General features: G+C 42.5%; 1 long non-coding RNA gene across 2 annotated transcripts; it reads right to left on the reverse strand.

Annotated features, from left to right (window-relative positions):
* Positions 1–1,993: 1,993 nt before the first annotated feature.
* On the reverse strand, positions 1,994–14,804 carry LOC102998440 (uncharacterized). Of its 2 annotated transcripts, none has more exons than XR_003623332.2 (4): positions 14,673–14,804; positions 4,246–4,371; positions 3,891–3,983; positions 1,994–3,035 (listed from the first exon to the last, which is right to left on the reverse strand). It is a non-coding gene; the product is annotated as an uncharacterized LOC102998440 (long non-coding RNA). The 2 variants fall into 2 exon arrangements; XR_003623333.2 differs by having other exon boundaries at positions 3,891–4,036.
* Between the last annotated feature and the right edge of the window lie 4,076 nt (positions 14,805–18,880).

Below are 18,880 nucleotides of genomic sequence, written 5' to 3' on the forward strand. Positions count from 1 at the left end.
GAGATAATAATACTGTCCTTCTGCCTATCATGAATCAACGAATCATACAATGACACTCTCACCCTTTCCCCCCAAGAGGAAAAGTGACGTTCCATGAATCATGTTCATATTCCAAGTCAAGGATCTCTAGACAATGTGATGTTTTTTCTCATGATCTATGATCTATGAACTAAATTATAAAACAGAGCCTCACCAATGCTCCATATCAAAACAAAAAATAGGCAAGGAAAACTTGTTGAAACATAACAAAAGTATGCATAGCAGCTACACTTGTCTCTGTATATGCCATTTTCAGAACAGTGGAGACCTCCCCATATGGGCTGCATAAGAAATTCAGAGTCACAGCAATCCCACTACTGGGCATAAACCCTGAGAAAACCATAATTCAAAAAGAGTCATGTACCACAATGTTCATTGCAGCTCTATTTACAATAGCCAGGACATGGAAGCAACCTAAATGTCCATCAACAGATGAATGGATAAAGAAGATGTGGTACATATATACAATGGACTATTACTCAGCCATACAAAGAAACGAAATTGAGTTATTTGTAGTGAGGTGGATGGACCTAGAGTCTGTCATACAGAGTGAAGTAAGTCAGAAAGAGAAAAACAAATACCGTATGCTAACCTATATATATGGAATCTAAAAAAAAAAAAAAAATGGTCATGAAGAACCTAGGGGCAAGACGGGAATAAAGACGCAGACCTACTAGAGAATGGACTTGAGGATACGGGGAGGGGGAAGGGTAAGCAGGGACAAAGTAGAGAGAGTGGCATGGACATATATACACTACCAAACGTAAAATAGATAGCTAGTGGGAAGCAGCCGCATAGCACAGGGAGATCAGCTCGTGCATTGTGACCACCCAGAGGGGTGGGATAGGGAGGGTGGGAAGGAGGGAGACGCAAGAGGGAAGAGATATGGGGATATATGTATATATATAACTGATTCACTTTGTTATACAGCATAAACTAACGCACCATTGTAAAGCAATTATACTTCAATAAAGATGTTAAAAAAAAAAAAAAAGAAATTCAGGGTTAAATTCATCCCCCACAGCAATGCTTTGCTAACCGAGACCCTAATTTAATCTTGAACACAACCACATATGCAAATAACATTTGCTCTTGGATATACAATCTAAGACCACTGTGTGTGCATCTCCCTTCTCTAATGAAAACCGTCTTCTGTAATTCTGAATGTCACAGTCATTCAAGAAAGGATTTTGACATTGCCAAGCAATATCAAGGACAGAAATTACTAAGAACTCTAAACAAAGGCAGGCATAACTCGCATAATAGGTGGTTTCAACAAAGACAAGTTTCTTGTGTTGGCAACACAAGAAAATCACATATTTAGGGAATGGTGCAAATGTTTAAATTTCACCAACATTTAAGGAAGGCTTTTGGTATTTTCGAGACATGTTCTTAAAAAATTTAACTTAATTAAAGGTTGGCACATTTAAAAGATAATATCTTGCACATTGCAAGGTTTTCTTGTACACTTAATAATCAAATAAGCACAAAGTTGTTGTTTATTTTTTTTAACAAACAATAACAACTTGATTCCAAAAGCTTCATCTATATGAGGTCTCTGAATCAAAATGTCAAAATTCCTAACTCTCCTGGTGAAAGTCTCTGAATGTAACCTTACAAAGCTACGTGACCCTTTAAAAATAAAGTGTGTGTCTTCTTCTAAATATTTGAAAAGCACTTTAGGGAAACATTAAAGGATTGGCACAGAGAACAGTATAATGCAATGTCTTACCATACTAACCTAAACTACAGATAGCTCCTTGGCTCTATTGTATGTAATCAGTGTGCAAATGAACTTATGCTAAAAATAGCAGGAGGGTATGCTTTGTGGGTCCACCTCCATTTTCCATACTTTCAGGATGAGGAGCAGCACATTTCAGAGCTTTTGCTCACCCAGTCCCATGTTAGCCTGTACTCTGGCCTCCACACTGAGTTCCGTACATGAACTGGTGACTCAGAGGAAGCAGGAGACTTTATTTAAAAATCCCAGCTTCGATGACTGAAGACACAGCATGGTGAGAGTTCTCAGACTCAGTTACATGTACCAGAAAGTACTTGGTCATTTAACCTCTTTGTTAAATAGTAAGTCAATCATTTGATCCAGTTTACATTCTATTGTTGTAGTGCAAGGTAAGTGATAGTCTATGCAGAACTCTTGACAGATGCCATGCTATGAACAGAACATATATCATGTTCACAGTTATATTAATTTCATATATGCTATGAAAAAATATAAAATCATATTATTTAGCCATACTTGGGAATACAAGTCCTATAAACATACGTCTGAAGCAATATGCTTCTTCCTCTGCTGTCATGATTATTGAACTTTTTGTAAAAGTCTCTCACATTTGCTATACTTCTACGGTTTCTGTTCTATGTGAGCTCGCTGATGGATCACGAGGTGTGACTTCTGGAAGAAGGCTTTCCCGCATTCACCACATCCATAGGGCTTCTCTCCAGTGTGAGCCCTCCGATGTGTAATGAGGTGCGACTTCTGAGAGAAGGCCTTCCCACACTCACATCCATAAAGTTGTTCTCCCATGTGAATGGTCTGGTGTGTAGCAAGGTTTGACTTCTGTGAAAAGGCTTCACCACACTCACTGCACTTAAAGGGTTTCTCCCCTGTGTGTGTTCTCCAATGGATGATGAGCCGTGACTTCTTGCTGTTGACTTTTCCACATTCATTACATTCATAGTATTTTAATCCAAAACAAATTTTTTCATGTTTGGTATAGAGAAATGATTTTTCATACCCATTAAACTTACCAGGTTTCTTCCTTCCATAATTTCCACTCTGAGTAAGCAAATCTAATGAATATTGCAAATGTTTTCCATTTGAAACATACTTATTAGGTTTTGCTTTAAAGGTTCAAGGTACATGCCTGATTGAAATGTTTTTCCACTCGCGTTACTTTCACAGGCTTGTTCCAATCTTTTATGCCTGTCTTGGGTTTCTTGGTGCCAAGCTTTGTAATGATCAACTTTCCAGAACTCTACAAAGAAGAACAATAAACATATTTTGTGAATCCTTTAATAACTGTGAACCAGATAAACTAGAACCATAGAAATAATAATGCACAACTATACGCTTTTGCTCGGAAATTAAAAAGTGTTCTCATGGGAACTGAGGTAGAAAACCAATAACAGATAAGGAAAAGGAAAAAAACGCTTTGACTAAATAGGGTGTTAGAGGCCAAGATATAATAATCTGTCCCAGGCAAAGGTGGGGTTTCATTTGGGCACAATCAACTTTAAGACAAGGCAACAAAAGTTGCACTAAAAGTAGGGAATGATGACATTAAAGTTATTCCTTTGGTTACAGGCACAGAAGGAGTAAACTATCATAAAAGAAACCAAGGAGAGAACAGAAAAATGACCATGGGTTTTCAATAGCAATCTGAGGCATTTAACAATGTAAGGGAAAGGAAATAGGAGAGAATTAGAAAAGTGAGAGGCAAAAAAATTGCAATTAATCCTGTATACATGAGAAAAGAAAAGGAATCCATCACCAGGATAAGGTTTGGGGTGTGGAGAGGGAAAACGAATGGACAAGGTCCTATGTGAGAAAGACAGGCCTAAGCCCCTAAGTATACATAAGTGGAGCACAGCTCACTAAAACTAAAGCAGAGAAGGACAGATTATCTTAATATGGATAAGTGATACACAGTATGATATCTGGATATCTGAGAAGCTCACATTAGTGGTCCTGAGTCACTTCCAAAGGTTTAGGGGCTTCGAGAATTCTCTTTTTACTTCAAACGTAACCACCCTTCACTATCTTCACCGTCTACTGAAAACTGGCATTTAAATTCCACTGTCTCACACCTGAGAGGTTATCAATCACTCACCTGAAAAGCTCTGACTTGGGGTATCCTCATCTATTGCCCATGGCTGGTCTTGCTCCAGTCTGAAGATCACATCTGGTTTGATAACCTGAAACCCTGCACATGGGAAATCACAGAGGACTTGAGTCCAATTTCTTGGGTTTCAGCTTCTAAAGAATAAACAAATGTTTAGTTCAAAGGCTGCACAATGAGGCCTTTAATTTGGGATGTGAGTGTACAAACACTGTTTGAAGACAAGAAAGGACTAAGATTTTCTCAATTCTTCAACTAAAGCCTAAATCATTAAACACTTCAAAGGCCGCAGTTTTTAGCAAATGAATAGGAAAAGACAATTGACTGGGCAGGAACATGTCCTTACCTAGCGACTCAAGGCTGCTCAAGTTCTCCAACATCACATTTCTGTACAAATTCTTTCGAGCAGAATCCAGAGCTGCCACTCCTCCCATGTGAAGTCCACAGCCACATCCTCAAATGACAATGACCCCTGAAAGAACATGTTTGCGTTAAATCTGAAGAAACATATATTGGACAATAAAGACAAGATGTAAAGAAACACTGTAGCAGGAACCACTGGTTGCCTTCAAAGGAGCCGTTTCCTCCTCCTTTCTTGCTAATAACCCCAGTTATATTAGGGATGAAAATATGCCCTGTTCCCAGGAACGAATCCTAACGGTTCCAAGTCCGTCTTCTCCTATTTCCCTTTGTTCTTTTGTCTCTCTCACATCAGTTATATGATTATGTTCTGGCAATGGGATGTAAGGAATATGTGACGATGATCTGGAGGAAGCTTTTGCTTTTCTGATAAAAGAGACAGATATTGATAGTGCCCTCTGCCCCCATCCTGACCATCCTGACTGCTTTTAATACAGATGTTAGACTTGGAGCTGCAGCAACCATCTTGAGCCATGAGGCAATATGTGTGAGCACAGAAAACCAGCTTGTGAAGTACAGCAGAGTGGAACCCGAGAAATAGCCGTAATCTCTTATGACACCAGTGAAGTGCTTTGCCAGCCCAGGGCTGTCTACTTCCAGGTGTCTTACAGGAGAAAATTAAATGGCCTTATTATTAAAGCTAGTATTATTTAGGTTTTCTGTTACTTGTAAATGAAAGCATTATTTATTTATTTATTTGACTGCATTGGGTCTTCGTTACTGCACATGGGCTTTCTCTTGTTGTGGCGAGCGGGGGCTATTCTTCTTTGCGGTGCGCGGGCTTCTCATTGTGGTGGCTTCTCTTGTTGCGGAGCACGGGCTCTAGGTGGGCGGGCTTCAGTAGTTGTGGCACGTGGGCTTCTAGAGTGCAGGCTCAGTAGCTGTGGCGCACGGGCTTAGTTGCTCCACGGCATGTGGGATCTTCCCGGACCAGGGATCGAACCCGTGTCCCCTGCATTGGCAGGCGGATTCTTAACCACTGTGCCACCAGAGAAGTCCGAAAGCACTCCTGACTGACATTTATTTAGACCATTCTTATCAGGATTCACTATATAGGCTCTCTACCATAGACTTAGTCTTGCACTGCACTTTATTTGAGAAACAAAAATCTTTTAAAATTCCTATTATAATTTAAGTGATTTAAATAAGATAGAATGATCTAAGATATGTTTATTCATCAGTAAATGTGTCAGGTACGACTCTAGGTACTGTCAACATAAAGACAAATAAAACACATTCTGACCTCAGAGAGCTTTCAATCTTGTACAGTAAGGCAAATTTATACAAAGGCTATGATAGAAGAATATGGGTGGTATAATTAAAACTACAATAAGGTATCATTTACACCTACTAGATTGCTGAAAATTTAAAACTTGACAATATCAAGAGTTGGTAAGGATGTGGATGAAAGGAAACTAGTACAGTGCTGGTGAGATACAAAGTCTTTGTACAACAATTTAGCATTATCTTATAAAGGTAAACATTCACAATTCCTGTGACCCAGCAGTTCTATTCTCTAAGCTTATACCTTAGAGTGGGGTTTGCAAACTACAATCCGTGGCCAAGTCCAGCTAGGTGCTCACTTTTTAATTAATTAATTATTTATTTATTTAATTTATTTTTGGCTGTACCACGTGGCTTGTGGCATCTTAGTTTCCCCACCAGGGACTGAAACTGGGCCCTGGCAGTGAAAGCGCCACATCTTAACTACTGGACCGCCAGGGAATTCCCTCAGTGCTTATTTTTTAAAATAAAGTTTATTAAAGGACAGCCTACACCCATTTGTTTATGTACTGTCTCTGACTGCCCTCACACTACAGTGGTAGAGTTGGGTAGTTGCTATAGGAAACGTACGGCCTAAAAAGCTTAAAATATTCACTACCTGGTCCTTAGGAAAAGTAGCTATCCTGCCCTAGAGACTTTCTTGCACGTGTGTACCAGCCAACAAATATAAACCTTTTCAGAGCATCAGTGTTTAAAACAGCAAATTTGAAATAGCTCAAACATCTAATGGCAAGAAAGTAGATAATTACATAGTCAATGGATTAGACAAGAGTGAAAATGCATGGATTACAGCTCTATGCAAGAACATGGATGAAACTTAAAGACACATTTGTAAAAGCATTTCTTACTCTGAGAATTTATAGTCACAGATCTTCCTTCACACAGATTTGTGGTTCCAATATATACTACCTGCAAGGTCCAGGAACATCTAAGCTAAGAGATAAACAAAAAAGTGGTCCCTGACCAGTAATTCCTCTGTTGGGCAACTTAGTAGAAGCAAAACAAATTATTTCTTAAGGGACATACTCCAACCCAGGCTGCACAAGACTGTAACAGATAAACATGAGATCTTACTCCAAAATATAAACCACATGCGGAAATACTCCACCTCAAGCCAGAATCAGCAGAAATAATAAAAAGTAGAATTTAACTTCTAAAAACTTGAGAAAATAGAATACTGGACATAAACTATATAACAGGGATGTTAAAACCACCAAAGTCACATTAAAAGGAATAAAAACATAAGAAAGAAACAAGACAATATTTTAAAAGGCCAGTAAATTTAGGAAACAGTAACAACAGCAACAAAAGAGAAATGCCAGAAATGAGAACTACAGTCACTAAAACTGAAAAAGCCAATGGAGGGTTAAATGGCAGATCAGATACATGAATAAAACAGACCCAAAGAATGTATAGAGAATGCAGCATAGAGGTTGGGAATATGAACTAGCAGATATTGGGCAGAGAGACAAAATGAGACAGTGCAGTATCCACCTCAAAAGGAATTCCCAAAGAAAAAAGAGACTGGGAAAGAGGAAATATTCCAAGGTAAAACAACTGAGAAGTGATGAAAGACATGAATTTCAGGAATCATAACATTTCAACAAAAGGATAAAGGCATGATATCCCACAGGAAGTTAAAGAGAAAGATATATTACCCATAAAACAATGACAATTAAACCGACAGATTTCTTAACAGCAATATTAGAAGCCATAAGACGGTAAAACAGTTTCTTTAAAGCACTGAGAGAAAATGACTGTCAACCGAGAATTTTATACCTATCCAAAGAGTCATCTAAGATTGGAGACAGAATTAACACGTAGAAAGATGCAAAAGGCCCTTGCTCCCATGAACCTGTACACTAATTATACTTTTCTATAGGGCCAGCGGAGACATATGGATACAAGGATGTTTTGAGGAATTCAGTTTCCGAGAGAAGCAAGCTCTCTATAGGTTACCAGAGAACTGTGGCAGAGTCTATACTTGGGGACAGGTGTCTGTTCTGGATATGGTCACTCAGAGGAGAAGGTGCCGTAAGCCAGAGGGACTTAACAAGAATGAGGAGAAATTAACCAAGTTTAGACACGGGTGAGGACTGATGGGAAAACCTGGAATCTGGAAGAGTCCCTAACAGGAATACATTGTTTAGCCCAACAGTTTTTCATGGTGCTCTTCCGGAATTTTGCCAAGAAAGTGCAGAGGTAAAAGAGTGGTGTTTCGGGGTCCCCAAGGCCACCCGCACACTCGGTAATTCACTAGAGGGGCTCGCAAGACTTGGCACAGTTGTGCTCATGGCTAAGGTGGATTATAGCAACACGGCAGGGACGCAGAGCAGATCAGTGAGGAAAGAGAAAGAGGCAGGTGCTGGAGGAGTCCGTGTGCGTGGTACCTGTGCTCTCTCCCTCCGATGAGGGGCCACACAGAGCACACTCCACCCCAGCAAAGAGAATGCAGCAACTTTTGTTTGATGTTTCTGCCCCGGAAAGACCAGTAGAGACTCAGCACGCAAGATGTGTCATGGAGGCTGGTCACACAGCAGCTTCCAAAAGGAAAGCAGGTGTCCACCATACACTACGCTGTTTATACAGTACAGGCAGACCTCGTTTTATTGTGCTTTGCTTTACAGCCCCTCACAGATACTGCGTTTTTCACAAATTGAAGCTTTGTGTCAACCCTGTATCATGCAAGTCTACTGGTGCAATTTTTCCAACAGCATTTGTTCACATTGGGTCTCTGTGTCACATTTTGGTAATTCTCGCAATGTTTCAAACTTTGTCATTATTATTATATTTGTTATGGTGATCTTTGATCAGTGATGTTTGATGTGATTATTGCAAAAAAATTACCATTTGCTGAAGGCTCAGATGATGGCTGGCATTTTTTGGCAATAAAGGATTTCTAAATTAAAGTATGTACATTGTTTTTTTAGACATAATGCCATTGCACACTTAATAGACTACAGTAGAGAGTAAACATAACTTTCATACGCACTGGAAACCAAAAAATTCGTGTTTTAGGCTCACTTCACTGCAATGCTTGCCGTAGTGAGGTGGTCTGGAACCTCGGAGAAGGCCTCTGTGGGCCCACTGGCTCCCCTTTATCAGTCAGGGAGCCTGTCACGGCAGTGCAGCGAACTCTCCACAAGCTGACTTGCCAGAGGCCTGCCTTGCAAACACCCTTTCAAAGACAGCAGCCTCAGGCCTACTATGTTAACCTTTTTGTTTTTTTCAACAGGTGGAAAGAGAAAATTTGCACAGTCCTGCATATTTTTGCAATGTTTGGATTCCAAGAGTCTTCCACAGTTGAATACACAGGTGAACCAAAATTAACTGAAACTGCAGTCCAACTCCCTCTCAGTTCAAATACTGAAAAGATCAAAAGGCAGTGTAAGTGGAAGCAGCTATGGGTGGGCTAATCATAGGTGAACCTAAGCTAATTTAAATTGTGAACTCACTGCAATTCAACTCAACTCTAGAAAAAACCTGAATGATAAACCTCCACTCTAATTTCTAAAGGAAAGAGTTTGTACGCTCTGGAAAATGAATAAAACAAAAAATGGCATATTAGGGACTTCCCTGGTGGCGCGGTGGTTAAGAATCCACCTGCCAATGCAGGGGACACGGGTTCGAGCCCTGGTCCGGAATATCCCACATGCCGCGGAGCAACTAAGCCCACGCGCCACAACTACTGAGCCCATGAGCCACAACTACTGAAGCCCGTGTGCCTAGAGCCCGTGCTCCGCAACAAGAGAAGCCACTGCAATCAGAAGCCCACACACTGCAACGAAGAGTAGCCCCTGCTCACTGCAACTAGGGAAAGTACGCACATAGCAACAAAGACCCAACGCAGCCAAAAATAATTAATTAATTAATTTAAAAATGGCACATTAGTTTCCACTGTTTTTTTTTTTTTTTGAAATTTTTTTTGTGTTAGGACTTTTTTTTTTTTTTTTTAATTTATTTATGGCTGTGTTGGGTCTTCGTTTCTGTGCGAGGGCTTTCTCTAGTTGCGGCGAGCGGGGGCCACTCTTCATCGCGGTGCGCGGGCCTCTCACTATCGCGGCCTCTCTTGTTGCGGAGCACAGGCTCCAGACACGCAGGCTCAGTAATTGTGGCTCACGGGCCTAGTCGCTCCGCGGCATGTAGGATCTTCCCAGACCAGGGCTCGAACCCGTGTACCCTGCACTGGCAGGCAGATTCTCAACCACTGCGCCACCAGGGAAGCCCTCCACTGTTTTTTATTTGCAATGTCTAGAATGTAATAAAATATAGATATATACCAAGAAGTAGAAAAATGTAACCAATAATTAAGGCCACAAAAAGTAAAACTGGCCTATAGAAGCAGAACAACAGATGAGCAAGTTATCTGAATTAACAAAGGAGAATTATAAAATAACAATTATGAATATATTAAAGAATTTAGAGAAAACATGAATATTATAGGGTTAAGGGATGCAATATTTCAGGAAAGAAAAGGAAATGATTTTTTTTAAAGAACCAAATGGAAACTCTAGACTGAAAAATAGCTGATATAAAATAGTTATTGAATGGACTTACCAGCAGATTTGACATTACAAAGGAAAGGATTCATGACCTTGAAAACTGGTTAATAAAAACTATACAATCTAAAGTATAAAAAATTGGAAAAAAAATTGTAGAGCATCAGTGACCTGTAGGACAACATCAAAAAATCTTAAATACTTGTAATTGGAGGGTCATAAAAGAGGAAAGAAAATAGGGCAGAAAAAATATTTGAGCAAATAATGGTTGAAAATGTTCCAAATTTGATGAAAAACACCATCCCACAGACACAAGAAGCTCAGAGTATCCCAAGCAGGATACACATAAAGAAAACCACAGCAAGGCCCATCACAGCCAAACTGCTGAAAACCAAAGATAAAGAGAAAATCTTTAAATCAGCCAAAGAATAAAAGACACATGACAGGGACTTCCCTGGTGGCACAGTGGTTAAGAATCCGCCTGCCAATGCAGAGGACACAGGTTCGATCCCTGGTCTGGGAAGATCCCACATGCTGCAGGGCAATTAAGCCTGTGTGTCACAACTACTGAGCCTGCACTCTAGAGCCCACGAGCCACAACTGCTGAGCCAGCGTGCCACAACTACTGAAGCCTGTGTGCCTAGAGCCCGTGCTCTGCAATAAGAGAAGCCACCACAATAAGAAGGCTGTGTACCGCAATGAAGAGTAGCCCCGCTCGCTGCAACTAGAGAAAGCCTGCGTGCAGCAACGAAGACCCAACGCAGCCAAAAAATAAATAAATAAATTTATCAAAAAAAATAAATTAGACTGTGGTTGCACAAGTAGATGACTGCAGAACCCTCTAAAGTTACTAAAAAATATTAAATTGTTCACTTTAAATGGGTGAATTGTATGAAACCACAATTGAGGAATAAATAAATAAGTTACTCTCCTGGGACTTGGTCATTTTTTGCTACTCTTGGGAAAGGGCCAGCAAATCTAGGCTCTGCCCTATCATGTGAATCTTCTGGACTCTGTCTTAATGCTCAAGTTAGAGGGCTATGGTCAGGACTCTTCACCAAGGATGAATCCTTGGTCCTGGGCGTCCTCCATCTCACATAAGCCGATTAGTTCATGGAAACTGGAATCTGTTGAATCAGTAGCAAATTAAATTCTGTTTAGTTGAGGCATACTCTTTGGCATCTAAACTCCCTATCTTGCTGGAAACTGACCTTCATTCAAAGCTCAGACTGGGTTTTCTATAGACTCTAAACAGAGCTAACAAGGACTAGAGTATGCAGAGGGTACCCCACAGCATTAATAGCAGTGCCTTTTATTTTTTTAATTTTTGGCTGCATTGGGTCTTCGTTGCTGAGAGCAGGCTTTCTCTAGTTGCGTCGAACGGGGGCTACTCTTCATTGCGGTGGGCGGGCTTCTCATTGCGGTGGCTTCTCTTGTTGCAAAGCATGGGCTCTAGGCGCGTGGGCTTCAGTAGTTGTGGCATGCGGGCTCAGTAGTTGTGGTGCACGGGCTTAGTTGCTCCACGGCCTGTGGGATCTTCCTGGACCAGGGCTCGAACCCGTGTCCCCTGCATTGGCAGGCAGATTCTTAACCACTGCACCACCAGGGAAGTCCCAGTAGCAGTGTTTAACCCAAGAGCTCTGCAAAATCTCCAAAAAGCCCTGTGAATTCCACGATCATCTGTGAGACTTAACAGGTCCTCTACAAATACCTCAAGACCCCTTGGTACAAAACATTTAATTAGGTGCTTGGGGGTGAATGTGTTTCAGGCAAAGAACATGAGATATGGAATAAAACAAATAAGGTTCAGTCTGAGCTTTGTCTCTTACTGGCCATGTGACTTTAAGCAAGGCACTTCACTTCACTGAGCCTGGTGTGTTTTGTTTTGTTTTAAATGGTGATGGAAGCACAGACCACGTGGGATGTTTATAAGAATTAAAGGTGATATGGACACGAAAGTGCCTACTAAGGACCCTTAAGATAAGAAGTGGAAAACAGAATGATTACGAGAAGGGTTTCTGGAGCTTGAATGTGTACATCAGAATCTTGTCTTTGCCTTGGAGTCCCCATCAACTCTTTAGCTTGAAGGGGCCCACATTCCCTTCTTTCTGTGCTGGAGGGGATTCGGGCCCTCTGGCCTGGCCTATCCTTATGTGGGAGCAAGAGAAGAAGCACGGTCCAAACACAGGACTGCACGTGGGTGGAGGGAGGGGTGAGCGCAAGTGTGCATGGTCTCTGAAAGGCTGCCTCTGAATTCCAGAACCCTTGTCTCACACAAGCTTCCACAGCACAGCACCCTGGAAGGTCGGAAGAATGTGATTTTCTTCACAAGGGTGGGTGGCCTGGAAAATTGGGCATTATTCCATCATTCTCTCTGAAAGTAAGTAAGTGAGGAAGAGAGACAAAGAATGTGTGTGTGCAACATATAGCAAATGGGAAAGGAGAACATCAATTTCACTTTTAAAGGCATGAATAAAAGAGGAAATTGAATCCAACAGTTCATTAAGTGAATAATTTGCATCAGTTTCTCCTCAAAATACAACAGAGTTCATTTTAACCTCATAATGTTCTTGAGTGTTCTAAATTAGTTAATACGTGTAAAAAGCTTAGAATTGAGACTGGCACACAAACATTTTATAAATGCTAGTTAGTGCTCTTATTATTGCATGATATGATTATAGAGAAATCAGAAAATACATGTAAGCTAAATAAAGAAACAATCACCCATAATCCCGCTACTTCAAGGTAAGTAGTTTCTCAAAGGGTGGTAGAAACAAAAACGTGATCTTATAGTCTTTCTAACTTTGTGAACTGGCTTTAATGCTATATAGTGAAAACATATTTTTATATACATTTTTTTTTCAGACCAATAAATATACTCATAGACCTGTTGTTTTGGCCTATCAGAGGCCACCCAATCGGTCTCAGTCACTAACCCCCAAATGATACCTAACCCCTCACCCCGCGCCCCTGCCATGCATTACCTCCCCAGGTCCCCCAGCCATCGACTCCCAGAAGGTCTCCCTAAACCTGAGCTGCCGAGGCCCTTCAATGATTCACGCCCACAGGCTCCCCCCACCCCTTTCTCCATAGTCCATTCACTAGCCCCCAGACCAACCAACACGCGATATCCAGGTGTCCCATGTCTCCAATCACTGATTCCGAGGCCACCCAATCATTACCCTCAAAGACCCCTCACTCAATCCCACCCCCTGGGCAAACACTCGTAAGGCCCTCATCACTTACTCCACCAAGGCCGCCCCCAACAAGCCCTGCGACTCCCACTCAGACCCACGTGGCCCATCCCGGCCTTCCCACAGTCCTACCTCTTACACCAACAGCTCCCATCACCGACTCTCAAAATCATCCACCCCCACAGGCTTCTTCATGTTTTTGTAAAAATTATTTGTTTATTTATTTGTTTGTTATTATTATTATTTGGCTGCATCAGGTCTTAGTTGCAGCATGCGGGATCTTCTTTGAGGCACGCGGGATCTTTCATTGTGGCGCTCGGGCTTCTCTCTAGTTGTGGCGTGTGGGCTTAGTTGCCCCGCGGCATGTGGGATCTTGGTTCCCCGACCAGGGATGGAACCCGCATCCCCTGCACTGGAAGGCGGATTCTTTACCACTGGACCGCCAGGCAAGTCCCCCCACAGGCTTCTTAATGATTCATCCTATTGTCCCCACGGACTGTCTCCCCAGTTGTCCAAATCCACTCCGTCCCCAGTCAGTCATCCTCATAGCTCAAAATTACGGGCAGAGGTCTACCAACCTCTGCCTTCCATCCCAGGAAACCAAACTGTTTCCCCCACAGCTGCCCAATCACTTCCTCTGATGACTGAGAGCCAACCTCCTCTCTCACTCAGCCAGGTAAGGCTCTCCAGTCAGTCATCCACTGATCGTAAACTGACACAGCTTCCTCCACGAGCCTATAATTTACACGCACCGCACTCCCCCGCCCCATCACTGACCCATAGGGCCCCCAAGCCACTCGTCCCTACGGCACAGTGATAAGCTACTGAGAAAAATTCTCCCTCCAACGATGAGATCCGGTCTCCCCATTCACAGAACTCTCAACAAACCCCAGCCATCCCCAAACCATACAGAACCCCAATCATTCACCCCACAAACATTAAACGTCATGGTTCCTCCAAACAGCAAGTTCGTCGCCCTCTGCCGACCCCAGCAGGCACCCAGTTTCTGCTCTCCACACAGGCCGCCTTCACCGACCTCCGGAAGGCACCCCAGGTCCAGGCTCCGCATCACTGACGCCTTCAGACCGACTCAGGTAACCTTCAAGCACCAGTGCCGCGCGCCCCACATCATGTATCCCTGCAGCTGTCCAGTCACTGTCTGCGGACCCACGGATCCCCACACGCCGGCCCTCGCACGTCCGCAATCACTTAAAGCCCCGTCCCCACGCCAGCTCGCCCCAATCACCCACCCCCGCGGCCCCGGTACTCGCCTCCCCAAGCCCGCACGGCGCCCGACGCAGCTGCCACGCTCCAGGCCCGCGACCTGCGACCCCAAGGCCCGAATCACCCAGTCTCCGCAGTCCTCAGCCACTCACCCCAAGAACCCCCGGTTCCGACCCTCACTGGCCGCCTCACTCGGCCGCACGGCTGTGCTGCGGGCCCGCAGCGGGACCCCCACCAACGCGGACGCCGCCCCACACACCTGACCCCTCCCCCGGGGCGCGACGCTGACGCCGCAGGGCCGCGCAAGTGTCCGCGCAGAACTACATTTCCCAGAGGGCTCCGCGGCGCATCTGACCGGGAGCTTCCACCGCCTCCTCTTCGCGGGTGGGCGGGCTGCGAGGATGGGCGTCTGGACCTGGCGTCAGCCCTCCTGTCAGCCTCCGCCAGGGGGCGCGGGTTCCATCCCTGGTCGGGGCTGACCTGAAGCCCAGAGAGCAACGGTGGTGGGGGAAACTAAGAGGAAACACCCTCTTAAGTGTATTGTTGCAAGAATTTTAGATCACATAGTGCAAAGTGGAGTATCCCACTACTTTAACAGTAAAACGTGGAAATAAATGAATTAGGCAGTAAGACATTGGGAAGAAACAAAATAGACGGCTGGGAAGCAGAGGAAATAAATGTGTGAAAGAAAGATATTGCCTGCCATAACAGTAAACAAAAGATGTTGCTGCCATCAAGCCATCACATTGCAGCTGCCCCCATGGTGAACCCTGAGGGAACTCAGGCTAGCAACAGGATGCCCCCCATCTAGCAGTCACCTGCTGCAGCCACCCCCCCAGCCCTGATAGTGTACCCTGAGGGGACTCAGGATGGGAAAACACAGGACACTGGCCCCAGAGAGCTGAGGTGCACGTCAAAGGAATGACTTCAGTGAGCCCAGACTCTTGCATCTTCCCATATGTAGAAAAGCACTAAATCCCTTAACTTGAGGTATCTGGTTTTCTTTAATTAACAGTAATCTTTTGATGTTCCAACTACCTGGTCTTTGTTGCAAAAACTCCTATGTATCCTGGTGCCCCCCGCCTCGCCTCTTCAGAGCAGTCTCTCACAGTTATCTGACATGCTGTGTCTTGGGCTTGAAGTCCTCAGAATGTCCACCAAATAAAAGATAACTCTCAACTTTTAGGTTGTGCATTTTTTTCAGTCGACGATGCAGCACGTAAATCAGTCCTTATGTATCACATAAATCTAGTTCTTTGAAAATTTAGCAGCAACATGGATGGACCTAGAGATTATCATTCTAAGTGAAGTAGTCAGACAGAGAAAGACAAACATCATATATCACTCATATGTGGAAACTAAAAAAATGATACAAATGAACTTGTTTACAAAACAGAAACAGACTCACAGACATAGAAAACAAACTTATGGTTATCAAAGGGGAAAGGTGGGGGGGGGAGGGATAAATTAGGAGTTTGGGATTAAAATATACACATTACTATATATAAAATAGATAAACAACAGGACTTCAATTAAAAAAACCACTGTAAATCAAGTACTTCAATGAAAAAAATCTTTTTCATTGAAGTATAGTTGATTTACAATGGTGTGTTATTTTCAGGTGTACAGCAAAGTGGTTCTTTTCCCATATAGGTTATTACAAAATACTGAATATAGTTCCCTATGCTATACAGTAGGACCTTGTTGTTTTATCCATTTTATATATAATAGTTTGCATCTGCTAACCCCAAACTCCCACTCCATCCCTCCCTCCACCTCCTCCTTGGCAACCACAAGTCTGTTCTCTATGTCTGTGAGTCTGTTTCTGTTTCGTAGATAAGTTTATTTGTGTCTTTTTTTTTTTACTTTCACTATTTATTTATTTATATTTTTATTTAAAAAATTTTTGGCCACGCCACGTGGCATGTGGGATCTTAGTTCCCCGACTAGGGATTGAACCCATGCCCCCTGCAGTAGAAGCACAGAGTCTTAACCACTGGACCACCAGGGAGGTCCCTGTGTCATATTTTAGATTCCACATATAAGTGATATCATATGATATTTGTCTTTCTCTGTCTGACTTCACTCAGTATGATAATCTCCAGGGCCACCCATGTTGCTGCAAATGGAATTATCTCATTCTTTTTTATGGCTGAGTAATATTCCACTGTATATATGTACCACATCTTCTTTATCCATTCATCTATCGATGGACATTTAGGTTGTTTTCATGTCTTGACTATTGTAAATAGTGTTGCAGTGAACATTGGGGTGTATGTGTCTTTTTGAATTATGGTTTTCTCCAGAGCCCAGAAATGTTGCAGGAAGGGGGACCACTTCCAGGGCCCGAGAGTGGGCTCTTGTCTAACAGTTGGAAATGAATTGTCCGAGCAGACACACATGCTGACAAAGCAAAAGACTTTGTTGGGAAGGGGCCCTCTGGGCAGAGAGCAGCAGCGTAAGGGAACCGAGGAGAACTGCTCTGCCGTGTGGCTCACAGTCTCAGGTTTTATGGTGATGGGGTTAGTTTCTGGGTTGTCTCTGGCCAATCGTCTTGCTTGGCCCATATTTGGTCTGACTTTTGGTCCTTTCTGGCGGTGCGCGCATCTCTCAGCCAAGGTGGATTCCAGTGCAAAGGATTCTGGGAGGTTGGTAGGACAGAATTATGGGCTGGTGTCTCCTCCCTCTTTCTGGCCCCTCCTGAATTCTCCTGGTTAGTTTTCGGTGGCAGCACCATGTTCCTTATAGGGACACCCCGTTGTGAGAAAACTCATGCAAGTGGTTACCATCATGCCTGGCCGAGGCAGGTGGTTTCGGTCAACAGTTTCCTAACAGCAGTGGGATTGCAGGATCATATGGTAGCTCTATTTTTAGTTTTTTAAGGAACCTCCATACTGTTTTCTATAATGGCTGCACCAATTTACATTCACAACAACAGAATGGAAGGGATCCCTTTTCTCCACACCCTCTCCAGCATTTATTATTTACATTTATTATTTACTCTTTGATGATGGCCATTTTGACTGGTGTGAGGTGATACCTCACTGTAGTTTTGATTTACATTTCTCTAATAATTAGAGATGTCGAGCATCTTTTCATGTGCGTTTTGGCCATCTTCTTTGGATCAATACAAATTTTTTTAAAAAAGAAAATTTATATAGGTAAATCATTACCAATCCAAATTAAGAAAAAGGTGAAAAGTGCACAGGTATGCAAAACTGGGAATGAGAATGTGGAAATAACCACAGAAAAATAAAAGATTGGGAGCACAATACTTTGCCTGATTCTATACTAATTTTGAAATTACCATGGAATGAATTATTTCCAAGGAATATTTAGATAACCATAATTAAGTTAAAAGATAGAAAACCTTGGGCTTCCCTGGTGGCGCAGTGGTTGAGAATCTGCCTGCCAATGCAGGGGACACGGGTTCAAGCCCTGGTCTGGGAAGATCCCACGTGCCACGGAGCAACTAGGTCTGTGAGCCACAAGTACTGAGCCTGCACGTCTGGAGCCTGTGCTCCGCAACAAGAGAGGCCGCGATAGTGAAGAGGCCCGCGCACCACGATGAAGAGTGGCCCCCGCTTGCCGCAACTAGAGGAAGCCCTCGCACAGAAACGAAGACCCAACACAGCCAAAAATAAATATAAAAAAATATAAATAAATAAATAAAAGATTACTATTAAAAAAAATAGAAAACCTTGCAGAGCAATAACCTTTGGTAAAATGGAAAAATTTTCAGTCACACTCATTGGAAAGCACCAGGTTGACACATTTCAAATGCTGAATTTTTTCAAATCTTTAAATGGTAAGGAATAAACTGTTGCAGTGAATGTAGAATGGAAAGTCTCCCTCTTCATATTACAGAAACAGGATAACTTGGATGTAATGCTACAAAGGTAGCATTAAAAAAAAAAAAAAACTAGAAATCACCTATAGATATTGATGGCAAAAATAAGAGCTTGACAAATTGGAGTATTCATTTAAAATATACCATGACCTAATGGGGTCCATGCCAGGGATTCAAGAATTCTACAAAATTAAGAAAACTATTAATAAATTCACCATATTAACATATCAAGTGTGAAAAACATATGATCATTTATATAGACAGTTAAATAAGCATTTGATAAATTTGAATGTCCATCTACATTTTTAAACCCTTAAAATTGGAAGGCTTATATATCAGCCTAACATGATAAAAAATACATATTAATCATGTAGTTGGAGGGGGTCATAAGAATTCCCATTAAAATCAGGAATAAGCCACCATTACCATTATTTGTTTTTCTATTTAATTTGTAAACATTTTAAAATCCACAAAAGTATGGAGGCTAATGCACAGACACTCAGGTATCTA

This window comes from Balaenoptera acutorostrata, chromosome 13, assembly GCF_949987535.1.
Source record: "Balaenoptera acutorostrata chromosome 13, mBalAcu1.1, whole genome shotgun sequence".
Taxonomy (NCBI): domain Eukaryota; kingdom Metazoa; phylum Chordata; class Mammalia; order Artiodactyla; family Balaenopteridae; genus Balaenoptera; species Balaenoptera acutorostrata.